The following is a 16,570-nucleotide window of genomic DNA, read 5'->3' as shown; positions in this document are numbered from 1 at the left end:
TCCCTGCTTCCCTCCAGGTGAGACCCTCTCAGATTCCACCGACCACAGGAAAGTTTCTCTCCATCTTGCTTCTCCTTGCCCCTTGGGAGAGTGTGGCAATGGCTAGTAATTGTTTCCGGTGTTGGAGACAACAGTCTTTCAGAGTTATTCTCAACTCCCCAAGCAGGCACTGTCATTGCTGTTTTGTTTATTTATGTGATGATCATTCAAGTGCAGCCACAAGAGGAAATATAAGAGAGGCCCAGGGAAAACAAAGTTTATTATACTCACAGGTCCTCGAGGGACAGTGTCACTGCATACCACAAAGGGCCACACGAGAAGAGTGCCTAGGAGGCAGGCTCTACCAAGCTGGTGGGGAGCTGGGAGAGAGCGAGGACGCACAGACTAGTGCCTTCACGGGGGTTCAGGGTGGAGTACGCAAGAAAAGATTCTAGGGAATTCCACTGGTGTGTTTGAATGTTACTAAATCATGGTTGGTGGGGCCACGCAGGGGAACTTGTGGCGGAGACCAGCTCTGTTTCAGGATAAGGAATAAGTTGTAATATCAGGAAAAGGTGCTCTGCTTGCTAGAGTTGAGACTGGTACACTGATAAAAGCTTCTAAACAAAAAGGAGGCAAAAACTAGACTTCTGAAGAGAACTTGCAGGTGAGACACTACATGCCCATTTCTGACTCCTCCTTTTTTTTTTTTTTTTTTTTTTTTTAGATTTTATTTTTTTCCTTTTTCTCCCCAAAGCCCCCCGGTACATAGTTGTATATTCTTCGTTGTGGGTCCTTCTAGTTGTGGCATGTGGGACGCTGCCTCAGCGTGGTTTGATGAGCAGTGTCATGTCCGCGCCCAGGATTCGAACCAACAAAACACTGGGCCGCTGGCAGCGGAGCGCGCGAGCTTAACCACTCGACCACGGGGCCAGCCCCTCTGACTCCTCCTTTTTGATGGTGTGATCAATGGCGGTGATGATTGGAGTAGATCCCAGCAATGAGGAAATCTGATTTTTCAGTTATTTCAGATTATAGTTATGTAATTAGACTCTCAGGTCCTATTTGCAGCATCAGAAGGAGGCATACCGTTGTTATCACCATGCATGTGATGATGAATATAAAATTTGCTAAGTTCTCAGATCATGTATTTCGATGAAAATTGTTGGAATATGAACATTTATCACTTTAACTCTGAGACCCTCGTGTGATTAATGGAAACTAATTTTTTTCTCTATAGATGACACTTGTGTTTCTTAAAATGTTTCTCCATATTGGAGAAAAGAAAGCAGCCTTAAGGGGAAAGGTGATTTCAACAATGCAGATTTCAGAGAGCAGAAACATCCAGGCTCTTCAGCAGGTACAAGACTATAACAGTTCCTGTAATGGGTTTCTCTGATTTTCATGAATATTTCTAAATCTCATTTTGCAGTCTCGTTATTCATCTTCTCTTCCAGTTTTCTCACCTACAGCTTTTCCATGGTTTACAATATGCCTTTACTGTTGAAGAGTTGAATTATTGTGTGTGAAAGATGAGAGGCATATGGCCTATGCATTTCAAAGTTAATGAAAAGATTGGGAGGAAATTTGAAGGCTAGGAAGCCCAAACCTGCTATTTTGCAAAAAGAAAAAAAAGTGGAAACAGACGTAAGTTATGATTGCTCTGATATGTAGTGACAAATGGGACTCCATTCCACTACACTGAAATTATGACTACAAAATTCCATAGATATGTACATACAGTTCATCAAATTGCCACATGCGTGGCTAATCGTAAACTCCTCTTTGGAATGAGTATGAGTTAACTGTGATGTGGAAGTATTGATGCTACTCCTCTGAATGATTTGTGAAGTTTCTGTCTTTTTTAACATTTCCATTGTCGTTAGTTTGGTCTAGAGCTCCACCCTCCCCCAAATCACGATTAAAGCCACCACCTGTCGTGACGCTTCTCATGGGGCCTTGCCCAAATCAGAACCTGCTCACATCACTCTCATTGGCTAAAATGGTCATCGTACTTCTTATTTCTTTACAGTCACGAGACAAACTCCCATTTGAGGACTCTCTATTCAGTTTCATCAGTATATGTGTTTTATTCTTACATAAACCCTAATTTTTAATATTTAAACTTTGTGGAATACTTTTGATAAATAGTAGGACAAAATTCCTCTTATTCACATTTATCTAATTATTGTTTATCCATTCTGACAGTCTCTGTCGTTTAATTGGTGTATTTAGACCATTCACGTATAAAGTGATTACTGAAATAGTTGTATTAAATGTCTCTGCCTTTTAATTGGAGTATTTAGACCATTCACATATGGAGTTGATTATTGAAATAGTTGTTTTCTATTCATTGCTTTCGTTCTTTGTTTCTTTTTTGTCTTCCGTTCTTTTTTCTGCCTTCTCTGCTTTTAATTGAACACTTTATATAATTCCATTTTCTTTTCTCTTTTAACATGTCATACTTTAAAAATTTTTTTGATTGCTCTGGAGTTTGCAATACACGTTCACAACTAATGCAAGTCAACTTTCAAAGAACACTACACTGCTTCATGAGTAGTGTGAGTACCTTCCAGCAGAGTATTACTAATTCCTCCCTCCCATCCCTTCTAACGTTGCTGTTGTTCATTACATTTATCTATAAGCTACATTCACCAAACACATTGCTACTGTTATTATTTTATCTGTTAGATCAATTAGGAAAATAGAGATTTTATTTTGTTCCCTCTCTAATGCTCTTTTTTCTTTATAAAGATCCTAGTTTCTGGGGCAGGCCCCATGGCCGAGTGTTTGGGTTCACGTGCTCCACCTGGGCACCGGGTTTTGCCGCTTCTGATCCTGGGCACTGACATGGCACCGCTCATCAGGCCATATTGAGGCGGCCTCCACATAGCACAACCAGAAGGACCTACAAGTAAAATATACAGCTATATACTGGGGGGATTGCGGGAGAAAAAGTAGGGGAAAAAATCCTAGTTTCTAACCTATATCATTTTCCTTCTCTGAAGAACTTCTTTAATGTTTCTCGTATTGCACATCTACTGGAAATAAATTTCCTCAAGTTTTGTTTGTCTAAGAAAGTATTTCTCCTTCACTTTTGAAGGATAATGTTTTTGGATACAGAATTCTAAGTTGGTATTTTTTTCTTTCAATACTTTAGGTCCTCCTTCACCACCCTCTGGTGTGGCAGACCCAAGCAACACTCCTGCTGCCCACTCTGCGCTGTCCCCGAGGCCCTATGCCCCCTTGCCCGGGGAGCGCAGCAGGGACTGGGGGCCCTGGACCTGTGCACTGGCCCCACGCTGCCATTCTGCAAGTGCCTGTTCCAGGCACCCTACCTGGAGCCCACCCTGGCCCACTCAGCTCCTGCTGTGGGCCAGTTGTCCCCCCGGATCCCCTGCGCTGCAGCTCGGACACACCGGCTGTCCCCACAGCTCACCACGGCCTGGCTCTGCTTTACTGCCAGGGACCTTTACTGCCCCTGTACCCCACCCCGGCCACAGGCTCCTCTTCTCCTCTGCTGAACCTGCATATGGCCCCTGTACCCCATGGTGTGCCCCATGGAACATCCCCTTTCAGCTGACATCGCCATGGCAACCCCTACAGATGAGGACAGAGACAGGACACTCCACATCCCAGTGGTGCAGGCCAATCTGCCAGCTGTGCATCCGCTAGTCAACCTCTTCCAGCATGGGGACTGGGAACTGAATACCTCAACCTACGGCAGAGACCACTCCATCTAGCTGTGATCACCACGTTGCCATCTGTGGTCCGGCTCCTGGTAATGCCTGGTGCCAGCCTCATGACACTGGACGGCCATGGCCAGATGGCAGCCCACCTGGTGCGTGAGCACCACAGCCTGACCTGCCTGTGGGCCCTGCTGGACAGTGTGGCCAGGCCTGGTGGACCTGGAGGCCCACAGTCACGACGGGCTCACTGCCCTGCACATGGCCATGAACATGGAGTGCCGCGAAGCCATGCTGTTTTGGCTGGAGTACCACACAGACATCATGCAGTGGACTTTAAGAGCGACCACTTGCCATTCATCCACGCAGTGGAAAACAACAGCCTTAGCATGGTGCAGCTGCTGCAGCATGGCGCCAACGAGAATGCCTAGAAGTACTCAGTTGAGCAGCGGGCTCCTCCCCCTGGTGCACACACTGGTCCACAGCAGCCTCAAGAACTGTCACAACCGCTGCTCATGGTAGCGCGCAGTCGCGGGATCGTTGACATCCTGAAGGGGAAGGCTACGTGGCCTGCTCAGGCATCACAGCCACAGCCCTCCCCCAATCAGAGTGCCACCACCTCCTCAGAAGGCAGTGGCCGCCTCAGCTCCAATGATCTTCTTTCTGCATCACCATCCTCCTCACCCTCCCAGTCTCCTGGCAAGAACCCCCAAGATTCCCCATGGCTTGCCCCGTTTCTTCCTTCCTCCCTCATCTCCACCTGCCTTTCTGCCCTTTGCTGGGGTCCTCCGAGCCCCTGGCCCGCTGGTGCCTCCCTCCCCATCCAGGAGGCAGCTGAGAGGGATGGTGGGGAGCAGATCTCCAATTCTTGACGAGGGAGCTCCCAGCCCTGTGTGGTCAACCCTCCTGGAAACTGTGAAGACCTCACTCCACGCCCCCCACCACAAGCCACCAATCTTCAGGATGAGGATTTGCACAGAGGCACAGGCATCCCCCCCATAACCCCCGTCTTCTGAACAGATAGCCCCCTCTCAGCCCCACCCAGACTCGTACTCCTCTTGTTCTCAGGCATGAGTCCCCTGTCTGGAGTTCTATCCCAACATCCGTTTCCTGCTCCTCTCCCAGAGCTGGTGGAACCAGGGAAGAGCTGCTCCCTCTGCCCTCTGCCCCAGTCAATGAGTAGAGAGAGACAGGCTGTAGCTGGGCAGTGATTACAATGTAAATTATTAGGCATTTTGGTTGGATTTCTTTTGTAATAAACTATTTTTGTACCATAAATAAACCACTTTAAATATTTTACTCCATTCTGTTCTTGCTTGCACAGTTTCTGATGAGAAGTCTTGTGTTATACTTATCCTTGTTCCTCTAGAGGTAAGGTTTCCTCTGGTTTCTTTCAAGATTTTCTTTGTCTTTGATTTTCTGAAGTTTGACTATACTATAACTAGGTATATGTTTTTTGGAATTTATCCTCCTTGGTATCCTCTGAGCTTCCTGGATCTATGAGTTGGTGTCTGTCATTAATTTTGGAAAATTTTCGGTCATTATTACTTTAAATATTTCTTCTGCTTCCTTCTCTTTCTTCCCCTGCTAGTATCCCTATTATGCATATGTTACACCTTTTGTAATTGTCCCACAGTTCATAGATATTGTTACTTTTTTTATTCTTTTTTCTCTCTGCTTTTCAATTTGTGAAGTTTCTATTGACAAATCTTTAAAACCCCTGGTTCCTTCCTTGGGTTTGTCCAGTCTACCAATGAGGCCTCCAAAGGCAGTCTTCATTTTTGTCACAGTGATTTTGATTTCTAACATATCCTTTTGATTCTTTCTTAGGGTTTCCATCTCTCTGCTTTTACCACTCATCTCTTCTGGCATGTTGTCCACTTTTCCCATTAGAACCTTTAGCATATTAATCATAGTTATTTTAAATTTCTAGCCTGATAATTCCAAAATTTCTGCAATATCCAAGTCTGGCTCTGATGCTTGCTTTGTATTTTCAGATTGTATTTTTGCCTTTTAACATGTTTTGTAATTTTTTGCCGATGGCTAGATATGATGTATTAGGTAAAAGGAACTGAGGTAAATGGGTCCATAATGTAAGGTTTTATGTTTATCTGGGCTAGGAATTAGGCTTTGTTACTGTTTGCTGTAGCTGTAGATGTCAAAGGCTAAAATTTCTTCTAGCTCCTTGTTTTCATCTCCCCTGGTGCTTAGGGGTTCTCTAGAGACTCTTTTTTAAATAAAGTCTGAGACTTTCAGTTCTATCAGCTGTAATTCCCTATTAACTACAGGAGCCCAACTGACGTGGTGGTGAGGTATGGGGGAAGGTAGCATTCTATAGTCCTATGATTAGGTCTCAGTCTTTTGGTGAGCCAGCACTCCTGGGCTACTTGTGACCTTCACAATGACTCAGCTTTTCTCCCCCTTAGGTGAGACAGGAAGGCTAGAAGGGGCTGATGTTGGGCATTTCCCTCCCCTCAGGTCGTTAGGCTGTGGTAGAATAGTTCCCCTTGAGGGCAGGCTTCTGTTAGGGAGAACAGAATGCTCTGGGAGTATTTCAAAATGGTTAATTTTCCCCTCTCCCTGCCAGAGGCATGAGGAGATTTTTCTCTGATCTTCACTCTGAGAACCTCGTGGGGTTCCTGGGGGTAAAACTCACGAAATTGTGGGGCTTTCCTAATACTGGGCCACCTGTAGCTTTTAGGTCTCAAGCTCGTCCACACTGAGCCTTCAGGAATTTGTCAATTAGTTTCAGTGTTCCTACCAGTGCCAGCTCCAGCGGCAGCTTCTGATCCTGGGTTTCTACCCCAGTAGTCTGGGATTCTTTGTATTTGCCTCTTTCAAATTTTCAGGGTGGCGGTGTGCCCTGTGCCCTCAACTCTCTGAAGGAACTGAGAAGAATTGTTGATATTCAGTTTGTTCAGCTTTTTTCTTGTAAGGGTAGGAGTGACATCTTCCAAGTTCTTTATCTGTCAGACCAGAAGTAGGAAACCCTAATTATTCTTTAAATAATCTTTATTGTTGCCAATTCACATTTATTAGTCTATTTTATAAATAATTTAAAATATAATAATTTAGAAATATTCTGACAGCTGATTAGAATTGCAGTGATGTTATACAATTCTTGTGTAACACTGGAGCTCCTAACAATGGTCAGATCCAGGGACACAGTGTGTCTGTGTTTATTTACAGATACCATTAGTGCCTTTAGAATTTTGTTTTTATTATTTATACAATGCACGTTTCTTGTCATTGTAATTCAAGGTTTCAATAAAAATGTTAAAATGTTGTGAAATAAATATTTTAAATATATTTTCATATTGTTTGATGCTGAGATATATGAAAACCATTGATTTTTTGTATATATTTTCTTATATTTGGGCATGATATGTTAATTCTACTAAATTTTGATTTAACCCTCTTTGCTTAAAAAGCAGATGGGTACATTATCTAAAATTAAAATTGAGTAATGGTTTGCTTTACAACCTTTTATATTTTCATTTTCACGCCCTATTTTGGGGGATAGGCTTCATGTTTTTGAACATTTGCTGTGATAGTGGTCATTATACTCTTGTTCCTTGCTGAAATGCAACTGAATCTTCCACTTCACTGTCCTAATATTGAATGGCTCTTGCACTCAATAATCAAGTTTGGTTACGGTAGATTTTTCTGTTAGTATTATACGCTGAAATAGGTCATCCATATTATATCTTGAACACCAGCATTTTCTTTCAAATAGGAGACTGTGCCTATAAAACAATTATTTAGTCATTAACGGGACATTTGACCAAAGAAGAGTGCCCAAGGACATTATAACACAGATAGAACAGAAATGGCATAAGGACAAGGTATATATGGATGTGTACTATTTGAAGAACTGAAACAACATATTTTTTAAGTATACATTTTGAACTTAACTGACATTCATGTTCAATCTTTTAAGAAGCCCTTAATGTAAAGGATCTATTTTGTAGCAGGTACTTCTGAGTGGTGAAGAATGGCTAGCTGTATCCAATGGGCTTCAATTGCCTTGATAAAGTATACCATTTATGTTTTTTCTAGGATTTACTGGTCCTGAATAAACCTGTTGTCCTTGTGATTGACTGTTATCAGTGCTCTGGTCATGGGAATTACATTTGTCTCTCAGTTGTGAGGTAGAACACTAGGGAATATCTTACTTCTTTGTTACTACAACTTTATTTACTGTATTGGATGGAGATTAAGGCACGCAAATTTGATTTTCAAGAACCTAATATTTGCCAACTGTTTGGTTCTTCTCTCTAGGGGAGTTTTCCAGACAATAGCAATTTTTGGAATAAAACGTTTCCTGAATATGTATGCATACTCATTTTTTATCTTCATAGAGTAGCCAGAGGGATGTCACTTGGCACCACCTCTATCTTGAATGGCTTCCAGGCCATCACGATCAGCCCCAGCAGCTCTCAGTGGAAGGAGCTCAAGGTCAAAGCCCCCAAGTACATTGGCTTTTCCATTATCCTCTGCTGGAACCTTCACATGCTGGTAAATTTTATTGTTTCTGTGTATTCGAGGCATGAGGGAAAGCAAAATTCTCGCAGAGGAAAAGAATTTGGGATACTGTTCTGGCACAATTGTTGATAGAACTATATACTGATTGCATTTATTGATATTTTCCTCCAATGATGCGTTGTTTTGACTCTGTGATTTAGGCCTATGGTCCACGGTGTTCATCTCATAGGGACATAAAGCAGAATGTCCCACACATTCACAGCAGAAACCTCTTACCAAGAAAATGCTCCACTGAGAGCAGAGCCACTCAGAGCATCCTCATCTTTGTGAGCATATTCGTCTCTTTTTACTCACTGCTTTCATTCTTTATCTTTTATATGTCTTATTTTGATTATCCCAGTTGGTGGTGGGTGAACACCATCCACTTACTGCTGCAGGTTTCCCCACTCTCAGCCCTTCTGTGCTCATCAACAGAGACCCCTGTGTCTCTAGACTCTACTTTACTTGCTGCACAAGGATAAAACATTTCCCTAAACTAGTCGGAGCACTATAAAAGTTAGAGCTTATGCCTCTAAATATTGTTCATTTTAAAATTCATTCTTTTTTTCCATCTATTTAAACACTTATTATGACCAGGTCAGATTGTGGACAGAATTAAGAACAAAAATAATTTATAACTTAGCAAAAATCTAGGCACAAAACAAAGTTTTGAATTCTCATTCAAATTCCTTTTACATATGAGGTTTCAAATTCAGAAATCCTAGTGCTCACAACCGGAGCTGAGCAGAACTTGGTGCTTTCCTCTCAATCTTTTTATTCATGTATCCTCTCATTGTTATGAGCCCTGCTAAATTTCTCTCTGCTACTATCTGTCCCTACCTCCTTGAAGATTAGGGGGGAAAAGCCTTCTATTGTCCAGGGCAATTTAACTCTTTTCCTACTTATGTACCCCAACTCCTACACTCAAGATGCTATTCTAAATGAACACACTGTTATTACAACTGATCGGTGCATAGTTAAGAGTAGCTTGACCAGCCTTATCATAGGCAGGTGCTCAAACAATGTATTTAGCACAACTAGGTTTCATCCTAAAATTAGATTCTGCTTCTAAAAATAAGAGTTTTTAAGCTCTTATTACACAAATTGGGGAACTTAAATTTTCAGACTGCAGGCAAGTGGGACAGGATGTTACTTACATCCACGGAATGCTACCTTCCATTCCCTCCGCAGGGGCGTAGGAGCATTCATTCCAAAGAGAATTAACAAAGCTTCCTGTCCTCTAGCAGGAAATATAACATAACCCCTTAGATGAAGGATCAAAATGTGTCATAAAGTAAAATGACTCAAGAACAGCTATTACAGGAACTTACATTGCTGATGGAGCTGCCAGTCCTCAAAGACATTTTGAATAGTAACCAATATATTTTAAAGTTTACAGTACATATACCCTTTGACCCAGCAACATATTGCTGGGAATCAATTAACAGAAATAAAAGATCCATTACATAAGAACTTATGTATAAGCATGCTAAAAGACACACCGTTCCTAGTGGTAAAATTCTAAACCAAGTTTAATGCTCATTAATAGGTAAGTAGTTGATTAAATTGTAGTTTCTTTTCACCATACAAAAGAGGGAAAAATGGTTTTATAAAGTATAAATAGTCTATATGGTATGACCACATCTATTTATTTATGTAAAATTATATATGTATATTACGAGTATTGGCAAAAAATTTTTTCTTCACAAAGAATACACACCTAAGCACTTGCTCTGATCCTCACTGGAGTAGTGGGAGTGTGGAATTTGTCATTGTTGTCATTGTTGTCGTGCTTTTCTCTTCCTTCCAAAATGAATTCAGTGAGAATTAATGACTCTTCGTTGTAAATACAAAAACAAGTTATTAAACATTTAAAAAATAGCCATTGGTAAGATAAATTATGTTTATGGATAATTAAATAATTTATTATGTTAAAAAGTTCATGTTTATGCAAAGTGATTATTTTATTGAGACTCAAATATCCCATATCATGTATAATAAAATATTATTGAAAGATGAGGTGGTGATTTTTTTACCTTAGACTGTTGTATTTGACCCTTCCAAGCAGTCACCATATTTTCCTTGAGTCTCGTTATGTGTCAAGAAATGTGCTGGATCCTAGGGCCCTCTAAGGCACGCCTCAGGCAGACAGCTTGCAACACAGAAACGTACAGCTTCTGACGGGAGACATACAAAGAAACAAATCCATGCACTGTAGTGTGGTGAGGACTCCAGAACAGATGAGCCTGGGCCACGACATGGCACTCGGGAGTAAATTTCACAGTATAGGATAAGTGAAGCTGTGGCAGAAAGGGATAAAAAGGATGTTTAAGTGGTAAAGGACCAAATGGGATAAATGAATACATAAAAAGTAGGGAATATGGCTTTAGCGGGAGAAACATCATGTTCAATTTCAGAGGAAACAAGAGCTTATCAATCTTAAATGCCTTGCCAATTACGTAATATATTCACTGACTCCAGTCTAGGATCTCAGGCTCCCATCTCCCAGCTCCTTCCCTGAAACGACACCTAAGACATGGCTTCTTAGATATCGTCCGAATCTAAAATTCATGAACCCTTCGTTTCTCTGTCTGAATTTGGGCCTTCCAATCTTCAGTGTTCTCCCTTCCGCTTATACTCTTCCCTTAGCTCCTTGCCCTGTTGTAGTTTCATTTTCCCTCCAGCAGGTGAAACTCCAGTTCTCCGGCTCATCCTTGCCTGCCTCAAGCAGTTTTATGTGCTTACAAAATATCACCCCGGTGGACACGTTGTTGACACTATAATTCCTGCTCACCAATCTTGACCTTCTAAACTACTGACTAAATTTGAGTTGTGCTGATATCTACAGCAATTTTTTAAAGCATACCACTAATTCCCTCATTCTTCATATATATTTTTCTTCCTATATCATAGAGAAAAAAAGTGATCAGATAAGAACTCCTTGAGCTTCCTACCACACAATCTACAAGTTTATCCCCACAAATAGCCATCTCTTTCCTCCCTTTATGTCAAAAATGAATGTGAGTTTCCCCTTCCAGTTGTGGACTTCTGTCTCTCTCCAAGGTATGGATTCCACCCTTCCTGGCTGGTGATTTTGATCCCTTGCTTACCAATTCTCGCTACCGTAAATCCAACCAGTACATCTCTTCCGTGCTGTTCCATCAGCAGTAAACTTATGCTTGAAGTTTGTCTTTTTAAAAAAGTAACAATTTCTTGATCCTTTACCCCCAGAAATCTCTGGAAACTGGCATCTCTTTCTCTTATCCCTTAAGCTTCTTTACAAAGACTCCACATTCCCACCTCCACACCCCCAACGTACTTGATAGCTCCCTGCAAATTTGCTTTCCACCACAAAATTCCATTTAAGTCTCAGTTGTTGTCGACATAAACAACTTTTTCCCTTAATTCTAGTGCTCCATTTGACCATTTATCTTACCTTTATTCATGACAGCATTTAAACCTTTTGACCCATTTCTCCTTTTTGACATGAATTCTGCGCCCAGGCCCTCTCCCAACTCCTTACTGCCTCTGTGATAACTTCTTCTCCACCCATTCCTGAGTTGATGACACTCCCTCTCTCTTAACTGATAGTGTTCACCAGAGTTCTAAGGGATAATAGGGAAACATTTTCCAGGAAAATCCCTCTTCCCATTGCCCAGAAGTCTTGGCTACAGGCTTAGCTTCTTTTCTTCACTCCCTTCCTGGGCTTTGGGAACATCTGACCGCATCACTGCAGGGTTAAGTGGAAAGTTTCTCTTCCAGCTATTTCTAGAAGCAATGCTGTGTGTTCTCATGAATGACTTGTAATTGGTTGTAATTTGTACCAAAAGCAAAGATTTCAGAGATAGCCCAACTTCCCTTGCTGACACTGTCAACTGAAATTATAGAAAGCAGTAAGACTCCAGCTCTGGAGAGAGATGAAGTCAGGTAATTCCAAATGTAAAGCTCAGCGGTCAGCCTTCCCTCTCTCATGTATACTGTGGCCCTGGTCCTGGGATTCTGGCAGCAGGGCTCCAGTAAGTGAGTGTCCTTTCATTCTGGCCAAGAGACAGGGTCAGTAAAGGAATAGGGATGCATGTCAGGACATGGGAAAGCAATATTGTCTGGAAACCTGTTTCCTAGAAAAGACTCCAAAATAGGGAGGAATGTATTCTAACATCTGCAGAGAAAAGCCGTGTTCCTACCCATCTTACCTGAAATGTCCCTTCAACTTCTTCCTGTCTTACTTCTGTCTGATTTCTCTTTCCTCTTCACCTGCAGTTTTACCTCACAGAATTTAAATTCCTTATTTATCTATTTTTTTTAAAGATTGGCACCCAAGCTAACAACTGTTGCCAATCTTCTTTTTTTGTTTTTATTCTTCTCCACAAAGCCCCCCAGTACGCAGCTGTAGATTCTAGTTGTGAGTGCCTCTGGTCGTGCCATGTGGGACGCCACCTCTGCGTGGCCTGATGAGCAGTGCCATGCCCACATCCAGGATTCGAACTGGCGAAACCCTGGGCCACCAAAGCAGAACATGCAAACTTAACTGCTTGGCCACGGGGCCAGCCTTAAATTCCTTACTATATTCATAAGATTTGTAAGACCAACTTATTAAGAGTGTTTAAACAAATAAATAGGACTAAGCATGTGCCTTGTACATAGAATATCCTTAATAGTTCAATGCCATTTCCTCCTCCAAATGTCCCCATCTACATGAAACAACTTGGAAAATGCATGTATATTTAAAATTCCCTTCCCGTGGTTACAGGGTAGTGAGCACAGGCTCAGTCACCACCACCACCGGATCTGAAATTTGGTTTTGGTCGCAGTCACAAGCCAGTTTATCATCTGATGTGTATTCCTAGTATTTCTTATTTCCTTCCAGAACACCAGGGCTTGGAAGAAAAGTGTCCAAGAAGGGCAGTGCTTAGCCTAATGTCAAGTGCTGAGTGAGGGTTAACGGACATGGTAAAACGTTATTGTACATTTCCTCAAGTCATTTGTAGCTCTAACGCCACCTCAGGGACAGCTCAGTGTCCCTGGTCAGCTCGGTCCTGACCATCTGACAGGATGCCTGCTTCTGTCTGTCTCCTCTCTCCTCGCACGTGCTCTGTCTCTGTCACTGTTCATTTCAGCCCCCTGTGAACAGCTCCCGACGATGAACTGACTCAGGAAGACATGCCTTCTTATAAGACACATATACTCTGGGCCAGTGATTCTCCAGAAATTTCAACCAATGCCTAAATTGTTTATAAGTTTAGTTCTTTCCAGATATCCATTTCTTCAATGAAATGTCTCTCTGGGCTTTTTTTTTCTTTACTGTGGAATTATACTTGTCCCTTGTTCATTATAACTATATTTTCTCTAATACTGGTCTCTTCTATTCTAGTTTGGGTTTGTACAATTCCACATTTTCTCTCTGTGTATGATTCTTTTAACCATTGCCTATTTTATTATTGATAAATCCATATTTCTTTAATGCATTAATGGGAGCAATGTGTGCATATTCTATTACAGCCTTTTTCTCCCCTTTTTTGCACACCTCCCTCCTGACTTCCTCCTCACACTTCTCCTTAGTCTAGCCACCCTCCCTGCACTCCCTGTGACTCCTGTTAGGAAATGACTGTGTAGCCTTCCTCTTGTCTTTGTGATCAGATAAATCTTTTCATATGAATTTATATACAGTTTTCATCATTTGTTCAATAAAATGGGTTAATTTTGTTTTATCACAATTCTTCAAAGAAATTTCTATAGGGGCTATGATGTACCTGTTAGTCCATCTTCTTAATGACTGTATAATTTTCATGGTATGATTACATTATAATTTATTCAGCTATGTATTTAGGATTGGCCCTTCCATTAAGCTCTACTTGCTACTTTAAATTATGCTTACTACTTTAAATTACAAACATTTTTGCACATATATCTTTACACAGGGGTACTTTTATTCTAAGGAATAGTTTTCCCTGAGTTTACCTGCTTGCTGATACTTATACGTATTTTAAGAGCATTGCTTTTTAACAAACTGTAACACCACCAAAGAGTGAGTACCTTTCCCCACATCCTGCCCATCAATACAGCACTTGTAAGTTTTGTCTTTTAGATGTTACATTTTAGTGCAATTTGCAATTATGTATGTTTCAGTGAAACTGGGGAATTTTCCATGTATTTGTTTCCCATTAAAATTGGATTTTCTGTTACTTGTATGATCTGATCTGCCTCTTTTTTCCTATCATGCTACATGTAGGAGTTTTTTGCATATTACAGAAAATGCCACTTTGTTATGTGGCTGAGATACATGATTTTTTCTGCTCTATAATTTATCTTACTTTATTGTGATATCTTTTGCTATACAATGGGTTTGTTTTCTTATAAAGTCAAACAAACCCATCAGTTTTTTGATTTCTCAGGATTTTTATTCTTGGCAGGAAGGGGTTTGTTACAACTAGGTTGTATAGGTGGTCTCATTGTTCCTCTTGAAATATTAATATTGTTTTCATATTTACAAATGTCTTTAAAATATATAAAGTACAATTTTGATGTTATGTAAATTCATATGTACTCAAATCACTCCAAAATTTTATTTTTACAGTAACGCCTCATTAATCCCCTTCCACAAGCCCCTGCTAACCACTATTCTACTTATGTCTCCTTGAGTTTGACAAATCTGGGTACTCATATAGGTGGACTTGTACAATATTTGTCCTTTTGTGTCTGGCTTATTTCACTTAACAATATTTTCAAGATTCATCCATATTGTAGCATGTATCAGAATTTAATTCCTTTTTAAGGCTGAATAATATTCCATTGTGTGTGTGTGTATATGTGTATATATGTATATATATACACTACATTTTGTTTATCCATTCAACTGTTGATGGATATTTGGGTCATTTCCACTTTGGAGGTATTATGAATAATGCTGATGTGGTCACTGGTGTACAAATATCTGAGTCTATGCTTTCAGTTATTTTGGGTTTATACCTATAAGTGGAATTTCTGGAACATATAGTAATTCTCTATTTACTTTTTTGAGGAAACACCATACTGTCTTCCAAAGCAGCTATCCCAATTTACATTCCTACCAGCAATGAACCAGGGCTCCAATTTCTCCATATCCTTGCCAAAAATTATTTTCTTTCTTTCTTTCTTTTTTTAAATAAAAGCATCCTAAAAGATGTGAAGTAGTATATCATTGTGTTCTTGATTTGCATTTCCCCAATGATTAATAATGTTGAGCATCTTCTCACGTGCATGTTGACCATTCGTGTATCTTCCTTGGAGAAATATCTATTGAAGTCCTTTGCCCATTTTTAAATAAGGTTTTTTGGGTTTTTTGTTGTTGAGTTGTAGGAGTTCTTTACATATCCTGGCTATTAATCCCTTATCAGATATATGACTTTTCTCCCATTCTGTGGGTTGCCTTTTCACTCTTTTGACGGTGTCTTTTGATGCACAAAAGTTTTTATTTTTGATGAAGTTCAATTTATCTATTTTTTTTTGTTGCCTGTTCTTTTGATGTCATATCCAAGAAATCATTGCCAAATTCAGTACCCTGAAATCTTTCTCCTGTGTTTCCTTTTAAGAGTTTTATACTTTTAGCTCTTACATTGAGGTCTTTGATCCATGTTTAGTTAATTTTGTATGTATATAGTGAGGGTTCACTTTCATTCCTTTGCATGTGGGTATCCAGTTTCCTCAGCACCATTTGTTGAAAGACTCTCCTTTCCCCATTGAATGATGTTGACAACCTTGTGGAAAATCATTTGGCCATATGTGCAAGGATTCATTTCTGGGTTTTCTAGTCTATTCTGTTGGTCTATGTGTCTATTGTAATGCAGTCCCACACAGTTTTGATTACTGTAGTTTTCTAGTAAGTTTTGAAATTGGGAAGTGGGAGACCTCCAACTTTGTTCTTCTATTTCAAGATTGGTTTGGCCATTTGGGGTCCTTTGAGATTGCATACGAATTTTAGGATGAAATTTTCTATTTCTGCAAAAAATACTGTCAGAATTTTGATAGCAATTGCATTGAATCTGTAGATTGCTTTTGGAAGTATTGATGTCATAATGATGTTGTCTTCTAATCCATAAACATGGGATATCTTTCCATTTATTTGCGTCTTTTTAAATGTCTTTCATAATGTTTTGTAGTTTTCAGTATACAAGTCTTTTACTTCCTTGGTTAAGTTTATTCCTAAGTATTTTATTCTTTTGAGGCTATTGTAAATAGGATTGTTTTCTGAACTTCCTTTTCAGATTGTTCATTGTTGGTGTACAGAAACGTAATTGATCTTTGAGTATTGATTTTGTATCCTGCTACTTTGCAGAATTCATTGATTCGTTCTAATTGTGTGTGTGTGTGATCTCCAGAGTTTTCTGAGTATGTGGTCCTGTCAT

At 40.3% G+C, this 16,570-nt stretch overlaps 1 pseudogene; it reads left to right on the top strand.

Moving 5' to 3' along the window:
- Positions 1 to 3,217: 3,217 nt before the first annotated feature.
- On the top strand, positions 3,218 to 4,667 carry LOC103547730 (B-cell lymphoma 3 protein pseudogene; annotated as a pseudogene).
- Positions 4,668 to 16,570: the final 11,903 nt, after the last annotated feature.

This window comes from Equus przewalskii, chromosome 9 (assembly GCF_037783145.1).
Source record: "Equus przewalskii isolate Varuska chromosome 9, EquPr2, whole genome shotgun sequence".
Lineage (NCBI taxonomy): Eukaryota > Metazoa > Chordata > Mammalia > Perissodactyla > Equidae > Equus > Equus przewalskii.
The sequence above is the reverse complement of the archived record's forward strand: the minus strand, read 5'-3'. Positions and strand labels throughout refer to the sequence as shown.